Source organism: Mustela erminea, chromosome 10 (assembly GCF_009829155.1).
Source record: "Mustela erminea isolate mMusErm1 chromosome 10, mMusErm1.Pri, whole genome shotgun sequence".
Classification (NCBI taxonomy): Eukaryota; Metazoa; Chordata; class Mammalia; order Carnivora; family Mustelidae; genus Mustela; species Mustela erminea.
Window position 1 is genome coordinate 4631953 of NC_045623.1, and position 26052 is coordinate 4658004.

Below are 26052 nucleotides of genomic sequence, written 5' to 3' on the forward strand. Positions count from 1 at the left end.
ACTTAGCAGGGACTCCCCACCCCCCACCACAGGGTTTGATCTCTGGCAGACATTTAACCAACTGAGCCATCCACGCACCCCAAAGCTCCCTTTCAAAATCTTCAGTAAGTATTTTGCTGCTCTTTACTGTAACTGTATCCCCCTCAGACTTCTTGACAGTAAGTTTCTCTAGCTCTGTAGTCAGTTCTTCATCAATGAGGACACGTGCTCTGGACTTCAGTTTGGTGCTCCTCCACCAAGATGCTACCTGCCACTCAGGTGTGTGAACTCTTGCAGCTCAGGCCTAGTCACACTTTTGGGAACTCTGGGGCATCAGCGAACCTGCTCTAAGGGGACCATGCTTTGTGCATAAAAGCAGGCCCCTGCCATGAGGCAGCCCCTCTCAAACCTCCCCAAGTTGTCCTTCCCTACACAGCACAAAGTCTCTAAGCAACTCAACCTGATGGGAAAGCCCATTTCTCTATGACCAAGGGCCACAAGAGAGGGAAGGTATACCATGGGCCCCACACAGAAAGAGGTCTTCACTGAAAGCCTTCGAAAGAGAGTCTGCCTTTTCTTCCAGGCATTCCATCATGGCACCTCAAAATCCTGAGATGCTCTTCCACTGCTCCCCCTGAGATGCCAAAAGGCACTTGGCAGTCGAATAGGTCCTTCCCACAGCCCACCTACATGATTCTTGAGGGCCTGCCTGGTGCTGGGGATGGGTGAAGGCAACACAGGCCCCTGGTCTTGTGCTCTGATGTCACTGGCTCTTGAGCAAAGGAAGGAAAATGAGAGGGTCCAGGAGACTGCACACAACACCATGTTCTCAGAACATGTCCCTGGCCCCCAAGATCACCTTGTCATGGCAATGTCAGCAGAGCATGGCAAGTGCTACCTCAGAAGTCCCTCTGACACCTCAGCAACAGAGAGAGAGCCCACCCATAAACATAATCCCTAGAACCAGCATCCTTTAGGAACCAAAACCCCTATGAGTCAATTACTTTGGTATGTGTTAGTGTATTTTTACCTATGTAAAATATAAGAAAAAGAGAAATGACATACCTGTATGATTTGGGGCAGTACAGCAACTCGATTTTGAGTGTTTGGGATTATAGCTAGATACTTTTTTTCCCAAAAAGAAATTTATAATCCATTTAATAAAAACAATGTGAATTGCCATGTATGGAATTTTTATACTATAAATGTTTTCATTGTCTTGAGTGGTAGTAATGTACATACACTGGCGCTGGTCTCAAATGGGGGATGTCTGGAAGGAAACAGAATACATGATTAGGGGAGTGAGTGCAACCCACCACCCTAAACAATTCAATTTCTCACAAACATATACCTCAGCTATATATTTGATTGGATGAATATCAACTAAAACTTTAAAATTAAAGTACCAGAAATTATTAGGGATGACATTTTTTGGTAGACTTGTTTCTGATTCTGCCTTGTGACCTGACAAAGGTGGGATGGTGGCTCCTGTTACTGCTTGCTTATTACAGCTATGGCATACAGCGGTGGAAGTACTAAGTACTAAGCCACTAAAAAATTTGAGAAAGGATAAGCAATTCTAATAGTAAGGATATTTTCACATACATTATAACTAATTTAATATTTTAGGACTGAAACAAATCTAGAAGAATGTACAGACATTCTTCATCATTTCAGGTACTTTAACATCCAATACTACCCTAATCAAATCCATGGGACTTTAGTTTTATATAGCCTTTTCCTTGTAGATGAATCTGAAGAATAGAATCAGTATAAACTACTTTATGTCTGAAAGAATTCATCTTTGAGTATCAGACTTGACCAGCTCCACAGAATTAATAACAAGTCCCTTTCTTGGTGCAGCCACATTGGGAAACAGTGTGGAAATTCCTCAAAAAAATTAAAATGGAGCTGCCCTATGACCCTGCAACTGCACTCGGTATATACCAAGAAGATACAGATGTAGTGAAAAGAAGGGCACATCTGAACACCAATGTTCATAGCAGCAATGGCCAAAGTCACTAAAGTGTGGAAAGAACCAAGATGCCCTTCAATGGATGAATGGATAAAGATGTGGTCCATATACAATATGGATTATTATGCCTCCATCAGAAAGAATGAATACCCAACTTTTATATCAACATGAACTGGACTGGAAGAGATTATGCTGAGTGAAATAAGTCACCAGAGTCAACTATCATATGGTTTCTTACTTCTGGAGCATAAGGAGTAACACAGAGGACATTGGGAGATGGAGGGGAGAAGTGAGTTGAGGGAAATTGGTGGGGGAGACAAACCATGAGAGACTGTGGACTCTGAGAAGCAAACTGAGGGCTTTAGAAGGGAGGCAGGTAGGGGGTTGGGTGAGCCTGGTGATGGGTATTATGGAGGGCACGTATTGCATGAAGCACTGGGTGTGGTGCATAAACAATGAATTCTGGAACACTGAAAAGAAATAGAATAATAAAAAAAAAGTCCCTTTCTCCTTCTTTAAATTTCATAATCAATACAAAAAGTTACATGGTATTGGACTTGAGCTACTACTTGCTGTATGTCCAGCTCTCTTACTGACTTTCTTTTTTTTTATGCTCAGCATAACAGTATTCATTGTTTTTGTACCACACCCAGTGCTCCATGCAATCCGTGCCCTCTATAATACCCACCACCTGGTACCCCGACCTCCCACTTTTTATATACCTGGAGGCACTTGCATGAGGCAGACAAGTTCTCAATAAAGAACTTTAATTTCAATATATTAAAGTATACTATGTTTTCCACAGTGAATATAGACTATTTATCAAATCAGAAACAAGTTCTGAAAAAAATACCCATATACAGATAGCTAACAAATACACAGCCCGGTACCTCTAAAGGTTAGTACTTCTACATATTTCAAAAGGCATCAAGTTTCTGCTGTTTTCCCCTGATCCAAGCATGCACATTTGTGTGTATGTAAGTAAACACCCAAAGACAACTGAATTAGTAGTCCACATTCACCACATGGATTAATGCCTGTTGTGATCTCTTTCCCTCCCAAATTGTTTCTGATTATTCACTTTAACTAATTTTGCCTGCTTTCCAATAATAGGGAGAAGAAAATTTGCTTCCCCACCCCAGCACCAATCAAAGGGATACTTCTGTCCTGTGAGCCTTCATTTTTCATAGGGGAAAACAAACAAACAAACAAACATACAAAAAACCCTGAGCAGTGAAACTAGAAATTCCCTCATGTTTCCTTCCTTTCTGGAGCTTACTGCCCTTAGGTTGCACAGTTGCCCAAATATTGGCCCCTCCATAAGAAGCTGTAAGTAGCACCTAGTGGATGAAAGATCCAGGATATAAGGAAGGGCTACTCTGGGCAGTTGCATGGCCTGGGATGGTCTGCCTCACCACTGGGCAAGGTCTGGGGTCTGGGGTCACCATACCTCAACACCGTTAAGAGAAGACTTCAACAAGAATGTTTATTTCACCATCTTTGCCTGAGAAAATAAACACTGCCTTCAATAAACAGTTTCAATAAAAAATTAAAATTTTAAAACTTAATTTTAAATATAATTATACCAAGAAGAATCATGACACATGTTGAATTATTTTAGGAGCCACAGTATTCCTGAGGTACAAATAAATAGTTTGTACAAATAGGTAAAATCATTTATTAGGAAACTTTAAACCTCTTACAATAAAGTTACCATTAAAAATAAGAATAAAGTGACTATTTTGCTTAAAAATAAACAAAGGTCACTTTGAAAGAGAATGGCAGCTTCCCTGTGGACATCCTCTATACCCAGCCCAATCAGTACCTACCAAGTACAAGTTTGTAGATTTTGCTAACATGGTAAATGATGGAAATAAATGAGGAAGACAATATTTTCAAAACAGTGTAAAAAGAACTTTAAAACAAGTATCTTGATTCTCCTTATTCTTCCACTCTAATTTGTAGCCTTTGGATAACATGTGGGAAAGAACATATGTACATTTAAATTTTAACTTAAATGTCTACTGAAATAAAATGCTATCTTATTAAAATTCCTATCCGAAATTTAAAAAAAAAGTCATGGTGACAAATAATGTTGACAATCATGTAATGTAATCCTATCTTAAAACTCAAATTATGCTAAGAATGAGTATTTCAAAACTAAATGGTTCACTTTGTTAAAATATTCTTACTGAGTATTAAAAAAAATCACCCAATGGTATCATGTTTTTAAACTCATTCTACTCATCATGCCTGTATTTTATCCCACCAGTTCTCTCTAATGACTTAGCATTCTTTCTTGTCTGCTCTCCTCTCTCATTTCCTTTCACCAGCACCAAAAACACAAAGACTCCAAAGTCCTGAGAGCAGACTGGAGTATCCCTTTGTCTTCTAGAAGCTGTGCATTTTGACCCTACTGGTCCATTCCACCTGCCCAATAGGCAAGATTGCCCAATAGGACAGTGCAGTCAGGAAGGGAGGCAAGGACAGAATCTTGAGGGATAGCAGAGAGAAAGAATCACCTTAAGAAAACTGGCAAGAATTCCTATCTTACACTGAGGTCTTTCATCCATTTTGAGTTTAATATTTTGTTCTAATAACACAACTCTGGGTGGGCTCCCAGATGGCTCCTCAGTGGGGACACATCACCAGGAAGACCACACCATGATTAGAATTTAGAATCTTCGGCACCCCCCCCAACCCCTACATTCCCCCAGAGAGGGGAGGGGGCTAAAAGCAGAGCACATCTATGTAAGGAAGCCTCCATAAAAATCCTCATAGCAGGGACGCCTGGGTGGCTCAGTTGGTTAAGCAGCTGCCTTCGGCTCAGGTCATGATCCCAGCGTCCTGGAATCGAGTCCCACATCGGGCTCCTTGCTCAGCAGGGAGCCTGCTTCTCCCTCTGCCTCTGCCTGTGCTCGCTCTCTCCCCCTCTCTCTCTCTGATAAATAAATAAAATCTTTTAAAAAAAATTCCTCAAAGCAGGGGTTTCAGGAAACTTCCAGGTAAGTAAACATATCCAGGTACCAGGAGGGGGATGAAACCCAGCTCCACAGGAATAGACATTCCTGTGCTTGGGACCCTCCCAGACTGTGCCCTTTGTGTCTCTGCATCTGACTGTTCATCTGTATCCTTTATCATATCTTTCATTATTTGTAAATGAAAACAAATGTTTCCCAGAGTTCTGCGAGCCACTCAGTTGAACCGGACGAGGAGTTGAAGGAACCTCTGATTTGTAGCCAAGTTGTAGAGAAGTTGTGGGTAACCCGGGCCCCTCCTACTTGTGACTGGCACCTGAATGTGAAGGAACAGTCTCACGGGACTGAGCCCTTAACCTGTGGGATCAGATGCCATATCAAGGCAGACAGTGTCAAAGCTGAGTGAAACTACAGGACACCCAGCTGGTGTTGCAGAGTTGCCTGGTGAGGGAAAAATCCACAGCCTCAGCCACAGTGTTAGAAGTGAAGTGTTCTGTGTGAATATGGTAATATGAAAGCAGATGGGAGAACTGAAATGTTTCCTTGACATACACTCTCACACAAAATATTATGTATGCCAGGTCTTTGCTGATGTGATATAGCACATATTCAAGTTCTAGTGAAATATCATAAAGAGTCAACTCAACAAACAAACAAACAAATAAGCAAACATACAAAATATGGATGAGCTGGGAGAAAATAAGCAATGTTTCCTCTTTCCTATCAAGAGGAAGACCATTCCTGAATTATCCAAGATTTTGCTTTTACCTGAATAACCATACAGTTCAATAGTACTTGAAGGAAAAAGCATGTTTGGTCCTCAGCGATCCTTTCCCCTGATATGGCCGGCAAGAGTGGAGTGATTCTTGTGGATATATCTTTGCTCCAGAGTGGGGAAAAAAAGGAGTTCTTTCACCAACGTTCAAAGGGTTTTTAAAAAATGGCCCTCATTAAAATACATCTTCCCCTCCTTTGGAACCTGCTCACACTACACTCCAGGCCAGCGAGCATCAAGGGGTTGGAAATATGGTACAAAGTCCCATGAAGCCACCTCTCCCTCTAAACTATTCTTCTCTCTGCCAAATTCTGCTTTGGTCAGCCTAAGGATCAAATACCTGTCTTTGGGCAATAAAGTGATGTGCATTAATCAATCAATGGCCCTAACTGGCAAGTTCCTTAAAAACTCATGGGACACAGATGGTTGCCATGACTTTCCCAGGAAGATTACAATAAAGAAGTTACCTTATCAATAGCCCAATTTCCAAAGACACAGAACTCAGTTCCTCAAGCCTAATGTCACCCTCCCCTCCATAAAAAAACCGAAGGAGGTGGAAGTAGAAGGAAAAGTAAATAAAGTTAAATTTCTTCTAAACCTAAATCTCATTAACAAGGATGCTTGATAGCAGGAATGTAACATTCCACCAGGAGACTCTCAATTGTCTTTACTTGATAGTAACCAAGCCTTCAATATCCTGATAGTATTCTTTGCCCCAATAGCCCTTCTGGACACCCCTTTGTCCTCACCTACCCAACTCCTGTGTATATAACCAACCACTCCTCACAACCCGGGGCAGCAGCTCTTCCTGCCCACGGGTCCTGTCCCTGTGCTTTAATAAACCACCATTTTGCACCAACGACGTCTTAAGAATTCTTTCTTTAGTCGTCGGCTCCGAACCTCCTCACCCCACCGAACCTGACTTAGGTTCTGGGACTTCATCACAGCTACTGTCTTTCCATGAATGCAGCATGAAAATACACAGCTGGGTGAGCAGATGAATGTCCACTCGTGAAACAATCATGCTGAGGACAATAAACAGTAGTTTTGGATGGCAGATTTAAATTTCATTCACAGCCAAGAAAACACTCCAGATACATGATGTGTCTCCACTTCCTGCTGTTTCCAACATCTGAGTCCTCCCTTCCATTCCTGTTTCCACCACTTCAGTAAATGTCTCCTGTCCTCATTGCATATAAAAAAGGCTCTGATTCTTTCTATTCTAATGTCTGTAAGACATTACTGTGAACAAGAGCAGGGGATAATTCCTCCTCCAAACCCATCTACGAAATAAAGGGTTCTATTCAGGATCATGACAAGCTGAGGAATCCCTCAAGAGAACTTCCAGAGTCATTTCAACCTGTAAGGCTGGCTAAAATGTTCCTCACCATCCGCCACACCAGGGCTAGGACTGATGAGTGTCTCCACCATGCAGGTCCCTCTGGATGACATGATCGCTGGGAAACCAGGCACGAGGCAAGCAAAAATCAGCACCTGCTCTTCTGAACAGTTTGTCTGAAGTGCTTGAAGCCACAGAAGAAACAGATTGACTCCTTCAGATCTTACCTAAAAACAAAATTAAAGGTGACAAAATTAAACACATGTTTACGCAGAGATGCACTGCAATGCAGATTCAGTTCTGAGAAAGAAAAACTAGAAGTTAAAGGTACTGTTAAACTCCTGCACCAAGTTCTTAGTGACAAGGAAGCAGGCGTGCTGCAAAAGCCCAAGGGTGAAGAGTTGGGGTCTGGAGCCACAGTGCCTGGTTCCAATGCAGGCTTTGCTTTTTGCTAGCTTAGCTGTGGCCAATGGAGAACCATCAAACTTCTCCCTTTGCATCAGTCTCTACCTCTGAAAAATAAGGATGATAAAAGAATTTACCACAAAGTGCTGGCACAGGGATAAGTGACTTACAACAGTGCCTGTATCATCAACTGTCAGTTAATCACAAAAATTATGCAAAGACAATTGTCCTCCAAATTTACAGTGTGCTTTGAATAGGGTTTTTGTTATGTCACTATAATATGCACATGTATCATGGGAAGTTCTTGAAAAACCTCAGAGCTAAATAAGACCTTAAAGACCTGGCTCAGTTATTTGACCTTGAAGCCCATTCATCAGGCATTTCTACACCAGCCCTCCTTTGCCTGTGCAGGGAGCTACCTCGAGGGCTGCCGCCAAATCATCACTTCCACAAAGAACCATTCAGAAATTTCTGAAACTCATATCATTGCTGGACTTCTGGCATAAGTCCATTGTTCCTGGTGGATGCTTCCAGTAGTAGGAAATGGAACATGCTCAATGAAGGCAGGGAGTTGTGTCTGACTTGCCCACTGCCATATCTCCAGCACCTAGAAAGGTGCCTGAAACACATCCAGTAAATGTGTGTAATAAATGAGTGAACTAGACAAGAATAGATATGCACTGGTAGACGTGGCCTGTGGAGTACAGCTTCAAAAGCAGGAGAGTATTGAGACTCCTACACGGTAGGTTGCATGGCACCGAGTTAAAGAAAATGGGTCCTACAATCAGACCAAAGGTTAAACCTCGAAAGCTGTGCGATCTTGGACAAGTCACCTACAACAACAAAGACCCCTGTCTTCTATTGATAACAGCTGGGAAGAGAGAATCCATTTCAGAGGGAAAGGGGACACAGGATGGCTGTGTACGACACTTACATTGTGGTCAAGATGGCCGTGTAAATTCACTTCATGGGGTCCCACACCATCATCCGCCACTACCATTAGAAATACATGGCAATGATAGATGAAATATATATACATATATATGTACATATATATATATACATGTATATATACACATGTATATATATACACATATATATGTGTGTATATATATATATATTTTTTCAGCGTAACAGTATTCGTTGTTTTTGCACCACACCCAGTGCTCCATGCAATCCGTGCCCTCTCTAATACCCACCACCTGGTTCCCCCAACCTCCCACCCCCCACTCCTTCAAAACCCTCATATTATTTTTCAGAGTCCATAGTCTGTCACGTTTCACCTCCCCTTCCAGTTTCCCTCAACTCCCTTCTCTCCATCTCCCCTTGTCCGCCATGCTATTTGTTATGCTCCACAAATAAGTGAAACCATATGATAATTGACTCTCTCTGCTTGACTTATTTCACTCAGCATAATCTCTTCCTGGAAGAGATTATATATATATTTTTAAAATATTTATTTATTTACTTATTTATTTGACACAGAGAGATCACAAGTAGGCAGAGAGACAGAGAGAGAGAGAGAGAGAGGAGGAAGCAGGCTCCCTGCCGATGCAGGACTCAATCCCAGGACCCTGAGATCATAACCTGAGCTGAAGAGACAGGCTTAACCCACCCATTTAGCTACCCAGGTGCCCCTAGATTAAGTACATATATTTTTTAAAGATTTTATTTATTTATTTGGCAGACAGAGATCACAAGTAGGCAGAGAGGCAGGCAGAGAGAGAGGAGGAAGCAGGCTCCCTGCTGAGCAGAGAGCCCGATGTGGAGCTCAATCCCAGGACCCTGGGATCATGGCCTGAGCCGAAGGCAGAGGCTTTAACCCACTGAGCCACCCAGGTACCCCTAGATTAAATATATTTTTAAGAGAAGAGTAAAGTTAGCAAGTGAACCTCGGTAAAAAACAAAACAAAACAAACAAACCCAAAACTGACAAACATCCTCATGAAGCAGCAACCGCAAAAATTCTCAATGATGCACAGATGTGTAGCCACAGGAAAAGATGTCTGGAGGCCAACTTCAAGGAGGACAAGTTGCTCCCACTGGAGATAAAGGCAGACAGAAAGGCCTGCTAGCTTGCTGCCTGAAGCCGCAACTTCAACTGGGCTGGCGGCCTTGATTGCACACCACTTGCTTCACCAGAACACTGTGAGGTTTCCAGTAGCTCATTACATCTAAACACTACTGCCTCCTTTAACAAGGTTTCCCTTCCAGATCGCCCCTGACTTACAGGGATAGGCAGTAGGTGTCCCTACACATGCTCCTTCCAAACTCACTCCTCTCTCTGCTTTCTTCTGATCCACTTTTTATTTATGGGCTAGCTTTACAGGATATCCTTTCTGTGATTAAACAGGTCTTAATAATTCTACCTTTTGTAAAGGAAGCCTTCCCCAATTATTTATATGTTGATAAATATTTACCTTTGAATCTCCATAAATCATAACTTTATATGGCACCAACATGTAGAAAATAAGAATGAAGTTACCCAATTTTCAGAATGAACCATACAAATTACAACCTAACATCTAAAGCCAGAGACAGAAAGAGAACATCTGCATAAACAAAAGTAATGCGGGTTCCTTATTCATTCGTATTTATTGTGCAAAATGGAAGTTTTAGGAAGATTAGAATAATGCACACTTGTTCTATTATATAGGCAACTAATCCTCTGTAGATGGTAATGTATCCATAACTCCATCTCCAATCTAGAATTTCTGGACACAAGGAGAGGGTATTAAAATCTCCTCTGTGGGAGGCAGAGCATTACAGTGTCTGGCTCTGGCCTTCCTGCTGCAGGATGAGACTTGCAATTAGTGATGGCAAATGGAATTCACAAAACATTTCTGGGCTTTAGAGGACATCGGAAAACTAACAAAGGACTTAGAAAACGGTAGGAGAGGAAGCAGGAAGAAGGGAGGTGGCAGAAACAAGAGAGCCAAAACTTAATATGTAAGCAACAAGCTCAAGAGAAACAAATCAGGGTGCCAGAGAACAAATGCCATTTTCACTGCAGGATCTCTACAGGCCTGTGCCCTCCAGACCCCGTTCCCACCACATGGTAAGTTGGGGGAACTGAACCTGAGCTTTTCTTAATAAACCAGGACCCTCAAATGCAACCAAAGTGATCCCAACCAAGAACACTCCCAGCCTCCTGGCAAAGGAAAGACAAACCCTCCAGGAAAAAACAAACAAACAAACAAAAAAAAAAACAAAAAACAGAATTAAAAGAGATTACATCTATGTTCCAATAAATCTGGTCTCAAAATCCCATCACAGAGCATGCAAGAAATGAGGCCACTGTGAGAGACAGCGGACCGAGGGAAAATGAAGACTTTAGACACTGGAATGATCAGATAAAGAATAGGAAATATTACATGTTATTTGTTTAAGAACACAAAAGAGGCTTAAAAATGAAGAAGGATCAAGAGCCTATCTAAAGCAACAGGCCAAGTGTGAACATGGAACTGAAGGAAGTTAAACAGGGACCAAAAATCACTGAGACGTAAAACACAACAGAAAACACACCAGAATGGTGGGGCAGTAGATGAGCCCCGAATGAAGGACTTCACACACTGCACACAGGAAGTGAAGACATTCCCCAGAATGCAACACAAGGAGGCAGGAGAAGAGGATGAACGCCAGCTGGAGAGACATGGACAACAGATCGGAGGTTTAAATAAGAATCCTGGGAAGTACAGCAGAAGGACAGAGTCAACATTTCAGAAGACAACAGCTGAGCATATTACAGAAATGATAAATCCAGAAATACAGGAAATGCACAGATACCAAGCAAGACGAGATATCTTCAATTAGACATTTTGTGGTAAAGCTATAGAACACCAAAAACTAAGAAAAAGGTTTTAAGGAAAGCCAGAGAGAAAAGGCATTTAAAGGAATGAACAGGGTGGAAACAGGGTTTAAAGCTGCTACAGTGGTAAGGAGATGCTAGTAAAATGGTACCTGTAAAGAGTGACAGGAGTATTTTTACTGCCACTACTGCTAATACCGTGTCTAACGCACATAACAACTGAAGACTGTGAAGGTTAATCTGGAGCAGAAAAAATTAAACGAATTATGACCCTCAAAAGAATGATCATGCCAATGAATTTCGCAACTCTGGTGATTACTTTCAAAGCATCTCCTCTTTTTATCATAACATTTGTACCATGTCCAGGATGAGATATTACAGCACACGTGATAGAATATTTTAAAACAATAGTCCATTTTGCTCAAACTCCATGTTGAAAGCAAACGACTCTGTCAAACACTTTGAAGAAGGTTAAAATAGTGGAACCATGTTTTGTCAAGAAAGCCCAGGGAGAAAAGCAGGTAGTAAAACCAAGTAGCAGTACGTAGGAAGGGCAGCTTCAGGAAGAAAATGAACAGTTTTCTTCTGTTTTGTTCTCTTTTTTGTTTTCTTATTGTTGGTATTTTTTTTTTTTTTTGGTCTTTCCCGGAAATCACTTCATATATATATACATTTATCTGTTCAACTTCAGTGAAAGTTGGGAGGAAAAGGTGCCAGAACTCTTGAATGGTTGTCTTCAGCTGAGTGCTTATTTTCTTCCTTCAGTTTCTCTGGGGTTTCCCACTATTCTTCAATAAACATGTGTTGCTTTCTGGCAGGGTAAAGCCAAATGCATTTTTAAAAGAAGTAATGGCAGGTCATCCGTCCATCCAGATCAGGAGAGAGCCCATACCAGGGCAGGCAGAGAGGGTAGTAGACTCCCCTCTGTGAGTTCCTGCCCTCTTGGTCTTTCCTCAGCCCTTGCTCTCTGCTCTGTCTCTCCAGTCACACCCCAAACCCAGAGCAACAAAAGGACTGTTCAAAACTTAAACCCTGTGAGAAGGGCCACGCAGAGGCAAGGATAGCCCTGTAAGACTCTGAGCCATGTGGTCTGTATCTGAGACTGCACATCTCCTTGAGCCACGTTCCATTCCCTCCATGCCTAATGTTGGCCTTGCGTTCTACAGAAGCAGTCAGGGCATCCATACACTCCTCTCTGCGTGCTTTTCTGTATATCTGATCCCATCTCAACCCACAATCCCCAGCACCATGCACCACCTGTCATCTCCCTTCAGTCAACCTGCAAATAGGTAAACACAGCCTGTAAAACCCACCCTCGACCAAGCTATGCCTGGAGTTATGATCGTCTGTCTTTACCATCAAACTTTCTAAAAGGCTATTCTTGTGTGTGGCCTCCATGGTCTCACGCCCAGTCACTCTATCTCTCTGTCTGGCTTAGGACTCCACTACTCACCTCGCCTTTTCTTTCAGTACTCAGTGACAACCTCCTCGATCTACCCCCACCCCCTAATCAAGCTGCTTTGAAACTTTTCACATCATCGAACATTGCTGACATTTCATTCTGAAATCTCTCTTCTCTAGACATCTGTGCAAAAATGCCTTCCTGACATCAAGGCCACATCCCTCCCCTCCCATCCACTACTCCTTTATTTGTCCTCTTTATCTGCCCAAGAAAAGAAGGAATTACCCTAAATCCTTAACTGTCACTCTCTCTACAAGGAATATATCCCTTGGCAACAGCATGATTGCATCTCTCTTCCCCCAAGCACCCATCCCTACATTTTGACTGTCCAACCAGAACCTACACCTGCGGGTCCCACAGACACCTCAACTCAGATTGCCTAAAGCTGCACTCCTCCTCTTACCTCCTGGACCTGGCTCCCTTCCTGAGTTGCCACGACTGTTGTGGCAGTTGACACATCAGACTCAACATTCTGAAAGCACAGAGGCACCCCTAAGCCTACAGCAGCATTTTTTTTTCCATAGCCGAGATATGGAAGGAGCCCAAGTGTCCAGTAACAGAAGACGAAGTTGTACATACACACAATGTTATATTACTCAGCCATCAAAAAGGACGAGATCCTGATATTTACTACAGTATGGATGTACCTAGAGGGTATTATGCTAAGCAAAATAAGTCAAACAGAGAAAAACAAATACTGTATCTCCAGGGATGAATCCTTGAAAAATTCCCTACATATTCAAGTTTTAATGCAGGACCAAAAGCAACAGTTTTAGCATATATCACCACGATATAAAATAAAATCTTTTTTTTTTAAAGATTTTTATTTATTTGACAGACAGAGATCACAAGTAGGCAGAGGCAGGCAGAGAGAGAGAGGAGGAAGCAGGCTCCCTGCTGAGCAGAGAGCCCGTGTGGGGCTCGATCCCAGGACCCTGGGATCATGACCCGAGCCGAAAGCAGAGGCTTTAACCCACTGAGCCACCCAGGCGCCCCTAAAATAAAATCTTTAAAAAAAAAGGGAAATAATAGGACAACAGCAGCTAGGGTAAAAAGACTTAACAACTGTCTTGCTCATCATCACCACCACGACACCAGTTACACGTCTGACCCCCAGGCCAGCATAGCATGTGTGAGGATAGGTCCAGGCAGAGAAAGTGTTACTTGTCACATTTTTTGAAAAATAATAAACAGAAGGGATGCCTGGGTGACTAGGCTGGTTGAGCGGCCAACTCTTGATCTCAGCTCGGGTCTTGATCTCATGGTGGTGAGTTTGAGTTCCACACTGGGTGTGGAGCCTGCTTAAAACTAAACTAAACTAAACTAAACTAAAATAACACCTCTGTCAAAAGTACGTGAATTCACAACTTACATGTAAGTCAAGTTCTACTTGTTCTAAGACAGCATGAAAACCAAGATGTCATTATCAAGACAGGAAGCAAGATAAATTGTGTATTCCATGTGCTGTGAGATGACCCCACCTGCATCCAAGTCAGCCATGGCCCTCCACACATCTGCAAGAGAGGGTATATTATCCCCATTAGCACAGAGGAAACCAAGGCTTAGAGAGGTTTAAAAAAAAAAAAAAGGGTCCAAAATCATAGCATCATTTAGCAGCACAGCCAGGATGTATAGGAATTACCTCAAAACAGGCCACACTAGTGGAAGAATACCTTAGTGTGGAGTTATGAAAACCCAGGTAGAACGCTGCCTCAGAAAGGCAGATAATCAATAAAGGAAAAATAAAGAGGCGCCTGGGTGGCTCAGTCGGTTAAGCATCTGCATTGGGCTCAGGTCATAATCCTGGGATTTTGGGTCCTGGGATCTTGCCCTATGTTAGGCTTCCTGCTCAGCAGGGAGTCTGCTTCTCCCTCTGCCTCTGCTCCCCACTCATTCTCATAAACAAACAAATCAGTAAAATTTTACCCAAAAAAAGGAAAAATAAAGATTATAAGCTTACAATTAAGATATGAATGATGAGTCAAAGCTTTCAGTGACACACACACACCTGCCTACAGTTCTCTGGCTAAAACATGGGTGGAATTGATGGGGTAGGAGGCACATAGGCCTGGACAGCACAGCCCCAGCAGATGGAGAACCCTGGTGTGGGTTTAGCTGCCTTTCATTGTCCTTTAAAATGTCAAAACTAAAATCTGGTAGGGTTATTGAAGTCTGATCCGGGGGGATGCCTGGTTGGCTCAGTCTGTTAGGCAGCAGGCTAACATGACTCAGGTCATGATCACAGGGTCCTGGGATCAAGTACGGCATCAGACTCCTTACCCAACCAGGAGCCTGCCTCTCCCTCTGCCTGTTGCTCCGCCTGCTTGTGCTCTCTCACTGACAAATAAATAATCTTTAAAAAGAAAGAAGAAAGAAAAAAAGAAAAATAAAATCTGATCCACAGTATAGAACAACACAAAGGATGGTACTTTCTTGGGCTGATTTCTGTTCGTTTGATTTTAAGTAGGCTCCACAGCCAGCATGGACACTAGTGCAGGGTTTGATCTCAGGACCCTAAGACCATAAACTGAGCCAAAGGCAGACAATCGATTAAGCCACCCAGGCACCCCACTTTCTTGGGTTCTAATGGGATTTTTCCTAGGTTCTAATCCTAGCTGTACTGGCTGACAGGGGGAATGAAGTCCAGCACCACAAGAAAAGCATCCCAAGGCAGCAGTCCTCTGCAGGAGATTTGCTGGTGGCTGCCATCATCAAAGAGTCAGTGGGTGAAGGTTTTGAAGCACAGTGGGAACAATGATAGCCACTGCCTTTTGGGTGTCACTGAATCATCCTACTCACCTTCAGGAAGCCTGGCCCTTCTCCAGTCAACGCAGCAAAAGCAAACTTGTTAGAAGAACAGGAGAGGTGGTCATCTCCCTCCCTCCCAGAAACTGAAGCAACCAGCCAAACAGTGCAGCACTGGAGGAAAAATAAAAATATGAAGAAATGTGGGGGCACCTGAGTAGCTCAGTCTGTTAAGCATCTGCCTTTGGGTCAGGTCCTGATCTGAGGGACCTAGGATCTGAGCCCCACATCAGGCTCCCTGCTCAGTGAGGAGTCTCCCTTTCTTTCTCCCTCTGCCCCTGCTCCTAGCTCATTCTCTCTCTCTCCCTCCCTCTCAAATAAATAAAATCTTTAAAATAAGAAATTTAAAAATGAAGGAATGAATCAAAATGCAGAATTCAGAAACAGAACTACAGATATAAAAACTACATATAAAAACCTGAAATATGACCTGGTGAGTGAGGAAGGATTATTAAATCATGATACTGTATGAATTTATTGCCAATTTTCTTCTTAGAACAGAGCACACTGCACTACACCAAAACAAAAACACAAAATTAGGATTAAATACAAAAACAAAATTATCAGTGTTATTCCATCAAGTGTTTCTCTAACCTACTGATCAAAACCTCAGTTCCTCCTCCAAAAGAATCTGGGCACCACCTCAGGACACACGAACACATTTTCAGACCACAGTTCACACTGCTCCAGTCCCCACTCTGAGTCCTGAGCCCTGGGTTCCTCCAGGCAATGCCACCACCAACTATGTCAGGGCCCCTGCCCTAGAAATCCCCAAACCCAGCCACTTCACAACAGGGAGACTCAGGGAGATTCAAATGGGCAGAAACGTGGGATTTTGACTTTTTTTTTTAATTAAAAGGAAAATACAGCAAAAAACATTTCCTGCACAAAGTGAAGAGCTAATCTCTCACAATGTCAAGAGTATTAGAATTATCAGTACACCATCAATAGTTTGATAGGTCAAACAGGCCAAAAGCTGGAAACACCAGAGAAAATGCTCACAGCAAACAGACCTGAAAGCCAGGGCCTGGACCGGCTGACATGGCTCTGCCGCTTACCACAGCGAGAAAGTGTAACTTTCGTGGGCCTCAACTTCCCTCTTGGCCGGCAGGAAAGTGGCAACACCACAAAACTCATGTCTGGTCGGGGATTACGTGAAAGGAGAATGCTCGGTGAGAGCCCCGCCACACCGCCCGTCCAGCCACAGTCTGTGCCCAGTGCATGGGAATTTCCTCTACTGCAGCCACACGAAGAGCTGAAGGATCTGCACAAGATGCCTGTTTATTTACCAGTCACAAAACCACGTTCTGCCACAAGCAGAGAGGGCAAGAGACCCCAAGAGATGGGAATATCCCTCACCCTGCCTGGACCAGGCTTTCAAGACAAGTTGGAAAGCCCACAGCCGCTCTGCCACTGACTCTGAATGAGCCTTTGGAAGACAACACCATCCCAAACAACAGTTTAATTTACTTCTCTTTAAAAAGCAGTAAGACAAGCTCTTGGCCACATCTTCATAAATTAAAAGCTTAGGAGGCTAAACCCCAATGATTTAGTTATGTCCCCCGCAGGCACACCTCCACTCGTGGGCAGCTTCAGGGAGAAAGGGTGCTCCCCCCCCATGAGGACACCCTCTGACACTCATCTGCCTGAAGATGCTTCCTGCCCATGGGCATTTACTCTCTGGAACCCTCCCCATCTAAGTTCCTCTCTGGATGCTGCACGAGGCAACTTCCTCACACCCCCATCACCACTGGTGACACCACAGCTACCCCCAAGCCTTCAAGCAAGGTGCACCTGTCTTTGCTGCCAAGCGTCCCATCAACCCAGCTCCATCACTGATTTCTGTACCCATAATTAATTAACTTATGGATGTATGTATTTATTCATTTTTACAGATTTATTTATTTTAGGGAGAGAGAGAGAGATACAGAGAGAGCACACACACACAAATACAGGGAGATAGAACCTCCAGCAGATTCTACACTGAGAGCAGAGCACCCCTCAGGGCTCAATCCCACCACCCTGAGATCATGACCTTAGCTGAAACCAAGAGTTGGATGCTTCAACGACTGAGCCACCAGGCGCCCCTATGTACCCTTAATCTTAAGAAAAGACAGACACCGCTTCTTTCTGTCAGCCACGGCCTCATAAGCCATCTGACACACAGCCAAAGCTTCCAGAGGGTAGGAACAGGTCTGCAACATCAGTGATGCCAAAGTATCACCATAAAACTACAATCTAGTGAGTACCAGGCTCTGCTCTAAGCTCCTAATATGGCCTTCTATTTTGTACCCCTCACAGACCTACATGCTAGGTATTATCCCCAGAGCACAGAGGAGGACACTGAGGTCCATGGCTTACCCAAGCGATCTACTTTTATGTGGCAGCAGTGGAGGCCTGACCCCAAGTCTGTGACTCCAAGACCCCTCGGTCAACTCTGCTGCTCATGCAGCCTCAACACAGTCACCAAATACCTCCCTAAACCTTGATCCCTCCTGTGAAAAAGCATGGTCTTTTGCCATTTCCCAGATGGGAAGAAAGCCGGCTTGAGCCAGATATAGTGACCTGCCCATGATGGTACAGGCGATGTCCCCCCTGTTCTCCCTCCAACACCCATGTCATTCTGCACGAGGCCCCATGGGGTCCTTCATGCTTCCAGTGGAAAACTCTGGTGAGACCACCAGGCTCCTGGCAGGCCTTCATCTTGACCCTGGAGGACAGGACCAGTTAGGAGAAACCGGCTAGTTAAGCCTCTGAAATGGGGTCCTACCACCCAGGAAAACCCCCTTATCTCCAGGGCATCACACGTGTGAATTAGCTGGCTTTGTAGAGGGCTCCACAAGCACCAGCCTTGCTGAGTCACTTTCTCTAAGGTGGTGGTGGAGACAAAAAGGACCCAGGAAAGAAAGGCATAGGCTGTTGTGGAACTCCAGTGCCTTGGCATCAACAATTAATGTGAGCAGCTGCCTCTGCTCACCAGATCTGCATTTTATGTGGGGCACACTGTTCAAAGTTTACACCCCCCATCTCTGTAACCTTCACGACAACCCCCGGAGCTCCCTGCACCATCATTACACCTCACAGACAAGGAGACAAGGCATGAGGGGTGTGTAGAATGATGCAGCTCTGTGCTGGGGCCAACCTGGGGAGGACTCCCACAGGCTTGTCTTCCCACTGCTGCAGAAGCAGCTGAAAACAACGGGTCAGTTTGCATTATGTAGAGTGGAAAAGTCAACCATAAAGGTCATTCGATTTTTAAATGGGTTATTCCTCAGGATAAAAACAGTTCCAAAAAATAATTTCCTAGAAGTTCAACATATTCCTCCTTCCAGGTGCCTGGAATGTAATGGAATGTTGTTAAAATAAGTTCTGGCCCATCAGCATGCCAGACAGAAACTGGAAGTAAGCTGTTGCAGGTCCCCAAAGGCTCCGTCACAACCCTAAGGAGAGGACATATAACTTTCATTGTCCCAAAGTGGTTATGTTTAAAAAAAAAAATAGGCACAGGTGGAACATTTTAAATTATAGACTTTCAATGCAGGGTCAGTGGGGGCAGGGGGGGATGTCCCGCCACTACCCCCAAATGTTTCAGCTATATATAGTGACTTACCAAAGTGACTCATCACAAGTACCTACAAGGCGACTGACAGGCAACTGACCGATGAGGAAGGTATTCGGACCGCTTAACAAAACCAACACAACTTAGAATCTTCATTATTAAGAAGAGAAAACCATTTATTAAACATTCGCCAGGCACCAAACCATCTAGGCACTGTCACACGCTCTACTCATCACAAGGCTGCCAAACTCAGTGCAGAAACTGAGGCTGAGTAAGTCACCTAAGGTCATGCAGCACCAGAAACTGGATTCCAACCAGGTCTGACATCAAAGCCCACCCGAGCTTGCTGCAATGCTTCAGAACCTAAGCTTTGTGATGATCAATAAACTACATGCTTAACAATGTTTACACATCTCTGTTAGAGTTCAGGGAAAGGTTTTTAAAAATGACATGCACAAGGGGAAAAAATAATGCAGGTTCTGGAGGCAGGCTGCCCAGGGTTCAAATCTTGGCTCCTCCACTTGCAAGCTGTGTGACCTTGGACTCCTTTAGCTCCCCTGTGCCCATATTTCCATGCATTAAAATGGTAGCCATAACAGACCCTATCTCCTCAGGCAAATAAAGCATTTTGGTGTTGTTGTTGTTGTTGTTTTAAGATTTTATTATTTATTTGACAGAGAGAGAGAGAGACAGGGAGAGAGGGAACACACACAGGGGGAGTGTGAAAGGGAGAAGCAGGCTTCCCACTGAGCAGGAAGCCTGGTGAGGATTAGATCCCAGCACCCTGGGACCATAACCTCAGCTGAACAACTGAGCCACCCAGGTGCCCACAAATAAAACACTGAGAATCATTCCTGGCATGAGTTAAACCTCAGAAGGTGTGGGCTTGTGTTGATGAAGCCCCAGAACCTAAGTCAGGTTTGGTGGGGTGAGGAGGTTCAGAGCCGACGACTAAAGAAAGAATTCTTAAGACGTCGTTGGTGCAAAATGGTGGTTTATTAAAGCACGGGGACAGGACCCGTGGGCAGGAAGAGCTGCTGCCCCGGGTTGTGAGGAGTGGTTGGTTATATACACAGGAGTTGGGTAGGTGAGGACAAAGGGGTGTCCAGAAGGGCTATTGGGGCAAAGAATACTATCAGGATATTGAAGGCTTAGTTGCTATCAAGTAAAGACAATTGGAAGTCTGGTGGAATGTTACATTCCTGCTATCAAGCATCCTTGTTAATGAGATTTAGGTTTAGAAGAAATTTAACTTTATTTACTTTTCCTTCTACTTCCACCTCCTTCGGTTTTTATGAAGGGGAGGGTAACATTAGGCTTGAGGAACTGAGTTCTGTGTCTTTGGAAATTGGGCTATTGATAAGGTAACTTCTTTGTTGTGATCTTAAGGACATTTGCAAACCAAGGGAGACTCCTGTCTTGCAGGATTGTGATCTCAGCAAGTTAACTATTTATCATTTTATGGCAGTCAGGGGTGCCTGAGGAATGCTACACATATGGAGGGGAGCGGATGAAGGGGGGGGTGCAAGGCACCAGCTTTTGCTTTGTCCTCAGCCAGACTCCTGCTCCCTCATCAGTGTTACTTCCTGCTGGGCACTAGATAGGGCCAGCAGCCTCAGGCCCACTCTTTTAGCAACTCATTTGCATAAACAAAGCCCAGGCTCAGCCACTTTGTGCTCACCCTATGGTTTCTTCCTGTCACTAACATCTCTCCTCACTCCTGCTCTGTGGCACTAAGCTCTGGGCCTCAACTTCCCATCTGTCAAATGAGGTGAGGAGCCCAGCTGATCTATCTGAGGTCCTTCCAGCTGGGCAATCTAGGATTCTTGGTAACTCAGGGCCCAGAAATTTCAGAACCATCCTAACACAAACATTACCAGATGACACCCACTCATTTTCCTCAAATCTTCTCTTCCGTATTATGTATAAATGCTTATTTTCATGGCAAATCTTCTCCAAGATCCCAGAGCTCCACGAGCACCCACAATAGGCTGGGCAGGCATCCCCAGTGCTGAGGCTGGGGACATGATGGTCAGAAGCTCTGACCCCCAGGGGAGACGGATTCCAAATCAAGTTGCTCTGATAAGCAGGTCCTCCCTGTTAGAGAGGATTTCAACAGAGCACAGTTAAGAGGAAGTGCAGGCAAGAAACTCAGAACTTGGCCCACTGGACAGAGGGCAGTAGGACAGTGGGCCGGAGGGGTGACAGAGGGATGGAGAGGAACGGCACAATCGACAGAGGCCAGCCAAGGCAGCACTGATGCTCAATGTGAGAGGGTGGGCTGGGGACACACTGTGAAAATGGTGAAATGCCAATAGAGTATTACCCCCACCTTAAAAGACCACCAGAGATGTGAGTCAAAGCCAATCAGCAAGGGTCGTTTATTGCAGGTTCGAACCTGGACCTCTGCGCCGCTTGTTGCCGATAACGCCGACAGGTCCAGAGCTGGGCTGGTGCAGGATATTTATAGACAGATACAAACAAGTTTCGGGTGGGGCTGAGATGATTGATTGATAGTTTGAACAGGCATACTTGGCGTCAGTGGATTGGGTCAGGGGACCCCGCCCGAAAGCAGACAAAGCAATCTTACAGAAGCAGAACTGGCCGGTTAGCCCACGCATGCGAAAAAAGCACTACCAGGATATTGAAGGCCTGGTTACTTATCAAGTAAAGACAATTGGGAGTCTCCTGGTGGAATGTTACCTTCCTGCTATCAAGCATCCTTGTTAATGAGATTTAGGTTTAGAAGAAATTGAACTTTATTTATTTTTCATTCTACCTCTGCCTCCTTCTGTTTTTCATGGAGGGGAGGGTGACATTAGGGCTATTGATAAGGTAACTTCTTTGTTGTAAATCTCAAGAACATTTGCAAACCAAGGGAGACTCCTACCTTGCAGGACTGTGATCTCTGCAAGTTAACTATTTATCCTTTTATGGCAGTCAGGGGTGCCTGAGGAATGCTACACATATGGAGGGGAGCGGGTGAAGGGGGGAGTGCAAGGCGCCAGCTTTTGCTTTGTCCTCAGCCAGCCTCCTGCTCCTTCAATGGCTTCACAGGCAGGAAGCAAGCCCAGCTCAGCACAAAGCAAAGTCCTGAGCAGGAGCCTGCTGGGACCAGGTTGGACACTAAGGTGAGCTGAAAATGGCTGCAGGACCCAGTGCAGTCTGAATCTCACACATGCGTCTCACAGGCTGTGTGACCCCGGACCAGTTATGCTACATCCTTTAATGTTTCCTAAAGGGTATATTCACTCCATAACCCTGAGCCATGTTCTCATTTGGGTGAGTGTGGGAGGCCGCAATAAGGCTTGAGATGAGAACCAAACCAGACCCTGACTTGTGCCTCCTTTAAAGTCTGAATAACCTAACAAAAGGTTTAGGACAGGAAAAGTTGAGTAGCACTGAGAAAGGGTCTGTGCTATGTGTTGCGTGCTCACCTATGTGACTTCCCACGCGCTTGCTAAACAAATGAGAACAATTCGGTTGGGGTAAAAAGTTAGTTGCTGGTCCTTGCTGCCTTAGTACAGCCCATAAATTACTTTCAGGTTTGCTGTATTTGTACTGGCATCAGCCATTTGGCGTCATGAGGAACCCATGTTGGTTTAACTAGATGTAATGTCACTATATATATGGCCTTAATGCTTTGAATAAACTTAGCACTGTTGGACATCCTCCTCAGTGCTCCTCCTGCCCTCCATCTCTTTGCTTCTCGAGTTCTTTTCTTCATCCTCTTACCCTCACGTTCCTGGTTGATTTGTTGCACCGGCCATGACAGGTGAGGATCCAATGGTGCCCACAATCTACAGGGATCCAATATATACAATTAGGACAGCCTGGAGGGGGGTGGGCAACGCGGGCTGGACAGGGAGTTAAGAAGGAGTCAGGAAGAAGTCATTCCCACACTTGAGGCATGGGTTGGTACTGACCAGAGACACTGGGCAAGAGACGGTGTCCTAAGACTGCTGTAAGACTAGCCGAGTCCAGGCAAAGCACCTAACTGTGTGTAGATGGAACCCATCTGTAAAACGGGGGCAAGGGGTGGTGGTTGAAGCTGGTTGAGCATCTGACTCTTCGTTCTGGCACAGGTCATGATCTCAGGGTCCTGGGATCAAGCCCCACCTGACTCCACATTCAGTGGGGAGTCTGCTTGAGATTCTCGGTCCCTCTGCCTGGCCCATTCACCTGTGCCTGCATGTGTTCTGTGGTGCGCTCTTTCTCTCTCTCTCTCTCTCTCTCAAATAAATAAATCTAAAAACAACAACAACAACAAAAAGGAAGTCAGGAAGGATCAGGAGACCTGCTGTTAAGGTCCCAAAGACTCCACCCTCCTCAACTAGCCTCCGGAAATAATGTAAGTGGATGCCCAGGAGCCTCCTGGACACAAAACTTACCAAAGCAAATCTTTCAATTTCGTACTGGAGAAAAGGGTGCTGTGCAAGTTCAAGACAAAAAAGCCGGCCAGGGTGGGGTGGGAGGGGTGAAGGTGGGTTTGGATGGGGTTGGCCCTGTAGGGCTCTGGCCACTTAATGCCCACTGCCCAAGCCAGGAGCCTGGAGTCTGTGCAGACAGTCCTTCTGCTTCTTGAGGCTTTCATATCATGGCCTTGTCCTGAAGTTTCCTCCTGGCAGCTCCTTACCCAGGGAGGCCACCTGTGAGCAGCCCCCTCACACACACCCCAGCTTCTGCCCCTCCATCCAGCTGGAGGGAAGGATCCCCAAGCCTGCTCTCTCTGGTCTGTCCTGCACAGAGAGGAGTATGTGGCCCCAGAAAGGAGGGTCCCTGAGGATATCTGAGTCCCTGGCCTGAAGACAACTGGCTTGAGAATGTGGGGTTTCTGTGCTTCTAGGCACAGCAGTTCCTAGAGGAAACAGGGTAGGGAGCTCCAAGGTGGAGGGGAGACCCAGATGCCAGTGGCCCCCTAGTGGAAGGGTTTCAGTGACTCCAGAGGTGAGAGGGGCCCGGGGTCAGGCCTGGAGGTGGACAAGGACCTGTGGGGTAGGGGGCCAGAGATGGAAGTGATCCCAGGGTGGTCGCAGCCCCAAAGTGGAGGGGTGGGGGTGGGGGGAAGGGGCCCATGGGCCAGAAAGGAATGGTATCCTGGGGCTCCTGGGTAAAAGGCACTGGAGGTGGAGGGGGCCCAGTGGGGCCCAGGCTGCGCCGGCAGAGCCAGCTCCTCTCGGGCTGGGGAGCCCAGCGAGTCTGAGGGACAAAATTTTCCATCAAGTTCTGGAAAAGAAGCCTGTCAGCACAGGCGTCTCTCCGGGGGTCAGACCAGCCCAGTGGTGCTGGGCCCCTTGATGTCAGTAGGGCCCCACGGGTTCCCTGGATACCGAGAAGTGGAGCGAGGGCTGTGGGGCAAGGGCTGTGGGGTGTAGGAGCACCAGGCCGCCAGGAACCTGTCCGCCAGGCCCCCCTCCCGCTCCCAGGGACGAAGCAGCAGGTGGCAGCGGGCAGGAGGGCCCCAGCTTCCCTCTCTCCCTAGCGCCCCTACCCCTTCCCAGCCCCTCATTACCTGAGTCAGCAGGGCTGCGATGCAATCCCCCGCGCCCTGCGCAGCCAGCGCAGAACCCCTGCCTCCCCAGGAGGCGCTACTTGCGCAGCGAGTTCGCTCCGCCCACGGAAGGCGGTGGGCGGGGCAGGCAGGTGCGCGCACTCTGAGGCGGGTAGGGGGCGGCAAACAGCGGCGCGCGCCTCCGCAGGCCCGTGGGCCCTCGCCCAGCCTCCTGTTCTGTCCTGTCCGGTGAGGGGGCTGGCCGCGCCCCCTGCCGGCTCCCGCCGCTCTTCTGCCCGGCTGAGTCCAGGACCCCAGTCCCCCGCCCAGTCCCCGCCTCCCCAGCGCTGCTTGAGCTCCACGCTCGCCCCGCTGCCGCTCCTGGTGTGGCCAGCCCTTTTCTCTCCCCAGGGCACAGTGGAGCCGCGAGGGAAGGCCTGAGGGGATCTTCTGTCTGCCCAGCCCCAGTGGACACCGTCCAGAGGCCTCTCTACCTGGAGGGCTCCACCCATGGCCATCTTGGAACCCCTGGAATCCCCTTCAGAGACCAGGTGAAGCCCTCCTTGGGGAATCCAGGCTCCTGGGGCCAAAGCGAGTTGATCTTGTGTACTGCTGTGTTTGTTCCCTGGCCTGGCATGGATTGACAGTCGCTGAATTGATCTATTCTGGGGTCATCAAGGGCAGAGAAAAGAGTTCAGGGCTGGGACCCCCAGGCCTGGGGTTCACACAAGGCTTGGAGCCCTCTTGGCTGTCCCTGGCAGAATGACCAAAGAGGAACCGTCAGAAACATAGATCTGCCTTGAACTGGCAGAGCATTCAGAGACAGGAAGGGGAATGTCTCCTTCGCAGAGTATCTGGAAGCCTGCAGTGGAAGATGGATTTGGCTGAGCCCTGGTCATTAGTGTTGGGCCAAGGAACCCCTGGCTTGCTTCTCCCACCTGCATCCTAGGTCTAAAAACTCTTACAGGGTGCCTGGGTGGCTCCCTCAGTACAGCATCTGTCCAGGGTCCTGGGATCCAGCCCTGCATCTGGCTCCCTGCTCAGTGCAGAGCCTGCTTCTCCTTCATCCTCTCCCTCTACTTGTGCTGTTAAATAAAATTTTTTAAAAAGTTAAGGAAAAAGAAAGGAAAAGAAAACTCGTAGCACCTGCTAATTATGATGGCAGGAGGGGTGAGAAATTCTAAAAAAAAAAAAAAAGCAATCTCTTAAGAGACTATATTAACACTTCTTACAGTGCTTGGTGCATAATACATAATACATAAGCATTTTTACAAATGCTTATATTTCTGGGTGGTTTTAAGGAAAAATGCTGAGTTTCCTTCAAACCCCAATATACCTTCCCCTGCTTATTTTAAGATTACACCTACAGAAGAGTACATACTGCCTCAGGCCTGACTTGATTAGCTATGTAACAAATAGAATTAATAAATCCACCTTTATGGTGTTCCTGGCAACTCTCCCAAGTCCTCTCCAGCC

General features: G+C 45.8%; 2 long non-coding RNA genes across 5 annotated transcripts; both read right to left on the reverse strand.

Moving 5' to 3' along the window:
* On the reverse strand, positions 1–25626 carry LOC116567241. Of its 4 annotated transcripts, XR_004276162.1 has the most exons (5): positions 24598–24898; positions 22821–22885; positions 14094–14235; positions 7096–7273; positions 1–1249 (listed from the first exon to the last, which is right to left on the reverse strand). It is a non-coding gene; the product is annotated as an uncharacterized LOC116567241 (long non-coding RNA). The 4 variants fall into 4 exon arrangements; XR_004276164.1 differs by lacking the exons at positions 22821–22885; positions 24598–24898 and adding an exon at positions 25515–25626; XR_004276163.1 differs by lacking the exon at positions 22821–22885 and having other exon boundaries at positions 24598–24896.
* Positions 11882–13523, reverse strand: LOC116567243. Its single transcript, XR_004276167.1, has 2 exons — positions 13125–13523; positions 11882–12070 (listed from the first exon to the last, which is right to left on the reverse strand). It is a non-coding gene; the product is annotated as an uncharacterized LOC116567243 (long non-coding RNA).
* Positions 25627–26052: the final 426 nt, after the last annotated feature.